This window comes from Chlorocebus sabaeus, chromosome 5 (genome assembly GCF_047675955.1).
Source record: "Chlorocebus sabaeus isolate Y175 chromosome 5, mChlSab1.0.hap1, whole genome shotgun sequence".
Lineage (NCBI taxonomy): Eukaryota > Metazoa > Chordata > Mammalia > Primates > Cercopithecidae > Chlorocebus > Chlorocebus sabaeus.
The window spans coordinates 15,632,255-15,636,576 of NC_132908.1; the positions used below are offsets into that span (position 1 = coordinate 15,632,255).

At 36.1% G+C, this 4,322-nt stretch overlaps 1 non-coding gene across 1 annotated transcript; it reads left to right on the forward strand.

Moving 5' to 3' along the window:
- Positions 1–740: 740 nt before the first annotated feature.
- TRNAA-UGC (transfer RNA alanine (anticodon UGC)) lies at positions 741–812 on the forward strand. Its single transcript has one exon. It is a non-coding gene; the product is annotated as a tRNA-Ala (tRNA).
- The last annotated feature ends 3,510 nt before the right edge of the window (positions 813–4,322 follow it).

Sequence of the window (4,322 nt, forward strand, 5' to 3'; positions counted from 1 at the left end):
CTTAAGAATCCTCACCCGTTTGCTCTTCAGAATCAAATTCCTGACTATCTGGTGCTTCAAAGTTATCCAGAGGTTCATCATTCAGTCTCTGGGTTGCCTCTGTCATATACTGTACTCTGCTGCTTCTGCCAATAATTTATTCTCCTTTTCCAGGCGAGCAATTTTGTTGTTCTTTGTTCAATTTCTCTGTGAAGCTTCTCATTTTCCTTAAATGTCTCATAGAGGGTCTTCCTTTGTTCTTTTGCTATGTCTCTTGAATATTGAGGGGATAAATTTCATTTAATCCTGAGATCAAATGCTTCTTGGGTGACTCCTCCAAGATTTTAATTGTCACTATATTCTGGGGCAATGACAACTCTAGAGTGGCAAGACCTAGCCGTCAACTGGTCATTCCAATGCTTCCTCTTGAATATGCCTTTGGCCAGTCATGTTTTTTTTTTTTTTTTTTCTCCCAACAAGACATCTGGCTGTGGAAGGATGAATCATCTTCAGAGTTCTTCTTGGGAAAAAACTCTTCTTTACATTCTCTTTGATTCTTCCTTGTTTCTACTTTATACTAGGATTCATTATACAGTTGGTAAAGCACAAAAGATGGGAGGAGAGGCTTAATCGTCATAGTGAATTCAGGTGACTGTGGCAGTGGCACCTCCTAGGAGGCCCACAGCCAACCTGCATTGACTCCCACTGTCACTGGAGTGGCTGGGGAACACTACTGAAAAGACTTACTCCTCTTGAGGCAAGGGGATGTAGCTCAGTGGTACAGCACATGCTTTGCATGTATGAGGCCCCGGGTTCAATCCCCGGCATCTCCAAGGTTCTGGCCGGGCGCAGTGGCTCAATCCCAGCTACTCGGGAGGCTGAGGCAGGAGAATGGCATAAACCCGGGAGGCAGAGCTTGCAGTGAGCTGAGATCCGGCCACTGCACTCCAGCCTGGGCGACAGAGCGAGACTCCGTCTCAACAAAAAAAAAAAAAGAAAAGACTTACTCCTCTTGAACATACTCCTTTGAGTAGACTTAGTCCTCTTGAACATACTCCTTTGAGTAGTTTTTGTATATGTAATTTTGCATATTTTTAGTCCTAGTGCAATACAGTTGTATTGCATTTTCCATTTACAGCATATTTTAATGATTTTGCTTTTATTATGAAACTTTCAAACAGAAAAGTAGACAGTATAATAAAGAAGATAAAAAAATATATATGTAACAAGTATGTCAGCTGGGTGTAGTGGCTCATGCCTGTAATCCCAGCATTTTGGGAGGCCGAGGCGGGCAGATCACTTGAGGTCAGGAGTTCGAGACCAGCCTAGCTAACATGGTGAAACTCTGTCCCTACTAAAAATACAAAAATTAGCTGGGTTTGGTGGTGGGTGCCTGTAATCCCATCTACTTAAGAGGCTGAGGCAGGAGAATCACTTGAACCTAGGACGTGGAGGTTGCAGTGAGCCAAGATCATGCCACTGCACTCCAGCCTGGGCAATATAGAGTAAGACTCCATCTAAAAAATAATTATATATGTAACAAGTATGTAAATGAAATATAAAAGGTAGAATAAAAAAAGAAGATAGCATAATACATCCCCATGTATTTATCGCTTAGAATTAACACTAATATTTGTTATATTTTCTTTGTGCATTTTTTTTTCTGAAATGACACAAAAGAAAGTACAGACATGATGATATTAAACCCTAAATCAGTGGCTCTCAACTGAGGATGATTTTGACCCTCATCCTCCGAAAGAGGACTTTTGGCAGTGCCTGGAGACAATGTTGGTTGTCACAAAAGGTAGCATGCCTGCATCCCTGGTAGAGATCAGGGACGTTACTAAACATACTACAATGCACAGGACAGCCCCCTCCAAAACAAAGAATTATCTGGTTCTAAATGCCAGTAGTGCTAAGGTCGAAAACCTGTGGTCTAAATAATTATGAATGGGTTTCTTAAAATGCAAAATTTCACATAACCCCATAGCACTATCACTTCTAACAAAGTAAAAAATAACTCTTTAAAATTGTCTAATAACCGGTCCATATTTACCCACCATTCCACTAAAATGTTTTTTACAGCTGGTTTTAGCAAACACTTTCTCATTTTATTAGCACTTTTAATAGCATCTTATTCTAAATGACTACAGAATAGTCTGTTGTATGGATTTCCTGAAATTTATTCAAAGAATCTATTATTTTTGGATATTAGTTTTGCTTCCAGGTTTTAGACAAATCGTAGTTTTGCAAATAATGACAGTTTTCTTTTCCAACTTTATGCCTTTTATTTCTTTTATTTGCCTTATGTTCTGGCTAAAATCTTCAGTACATACTGAACGTAGCATATGAGAGTGGGCATCCTTTCTTTGTTCCAGATTTTAGGAGAAAAAGATTTAATATTTTATTAATTATGATACTAACTGTACGTTTTTAAAGATGAACCTTATATTGGAGATGTTTCCATCTATTCCTAGTTTCACTGGGTGTTTTTCTCATAAAGAACTAACGATTTTTGTCAAATTTTTTTTCTGTGTATTTTGAAATGATCAAATGGTTTTCCCTCGTACTCTGTTAGTAAGATGAGTTATGTTGATTGATTTTCATTAAACCAGCCTTGCTTTCTTCGAATAAACCTTGCTTGGTCATGATGCATTATTCTCTCTCTATATATATCTATACATATATGTGTATAGATATATATACACACACATATCTCTAGATATATATAGATATGTATACATATCTATATATAGAGAGAGAGACCTGGATTCTGTTTGCAAATATTTTGTTTAGAATTTCTGTGCCTATTGGCTGGGCATGGTGGCTCACACCTGTAATCCCAGCACTTTGGGAGGCCGAGGAGGGCAGATCACGAGGTCAGTAGTTCGAGACCAGCCTGACCAACATGGTGAAACCTCGTCGCTACTAAAAATACAAAATTTAGCCGGGCATATTGGTGGGCACCTGTAATCCCAGCTACTTGGGAGGCTGAGGCAGGAGAATCACTTGAAACTGGAAGACGGAAGTTACAGTGAGCCAAGATTGTGCCACTGTGCTCCAGCCTGGACAACAAGAGTGAAATTCCGTCTTAAAAAAAAAAAAAAAGAAAAAAAAGAAAAAAAAGAAAAAAAAATTTTGTGCCTATGTTCGTGAGGGATTGGGCTGTTATTTTTTTACTTGTAATAGCTTTGTTACATTTTGGGGTAAGGGTGACGCTGGCCTTCTGTATTAAATTGGGAAGCGATACCTCTTCCTCTATGTTCTGAATTTGTGCAATATTGATATTTCTTCCTTAAATGTTTTGTAGAATTCACTAATGAACCATATATGTGGAAAATTTTCTTCGTAGAAAGGTTTTACAAATTTAATTTCTTTAATAGATATGGGATTATTTATTTTCTGTGGCTTCAATTGTTAGTAATTTGTGATTTGGATTAATTAGTATAAGTTGTTGAATTATTAGAATGTTTTAATATTTCTTTATCTCTTTTAACATTTTTAGAATATGTAGTGATGTTTCATTTTTATTCTTTATGTGGGTAATTTGTGCTTTCCCTCTTTTTTTTGTCCATTGTTAAGAATTTGTATTGCCACTTTACTTTTAGTATTTCCTTTCTTTTACTTGCCTTAGATTTACCTTATTCTTCTTTTCCTAGCTTCTTAAGATGGAAGGTTTGTATACCCTTCTTCTCCAATGTAAGTATTTAAAGTCATAATTTTCTTCTAAGCGCTGTGTTAGCTTTATTTCACAAATTTTGATATATTTTCATTATTATTCAATTCAAAATATTTTATAATTTCCTTTATGATTTATTTTTTGATCTATGGGTTATTTAGGAGAGTGTTGTTTTATTTCCCAATACTTGGGGGATTTGCTAGATATTTTATTGTGAATGATTTTATTCTATCGTGTTACTCTGTATAATTTCATTCTTTGATATTCATTAATACTTTTATATGATCTAGCATATGGTCTACTTTGCTGAATGTTCCATGAGAACTTTAAAAGAATGAGTTTTCAGGAGTTTTTGGATATAGCAGTTTAAAATACTATGTCAGTTTAGTTTATAGAGTTGTTCAAATAGTGTTTACTGAATCTTTGATCTGCTTGTTCTATCAGTTATAAGTTGAGCATCCCTAATTTGAAAATCCAAAATCTAGAATGCTCCAAAATCTAAAACTTTTTGAGTGCTGACAATATGCTCAAAGTAAATGCTCACTGGATTTGGAGTTTCATATTAGGAATGCTCAACCAGTAAGTATAATGCAAATATTCCAAAATCCAGAAAAATCCAAAATCCTTCTGGTCCCAAGCATTTTGGATAAGGGATGTTCAACCT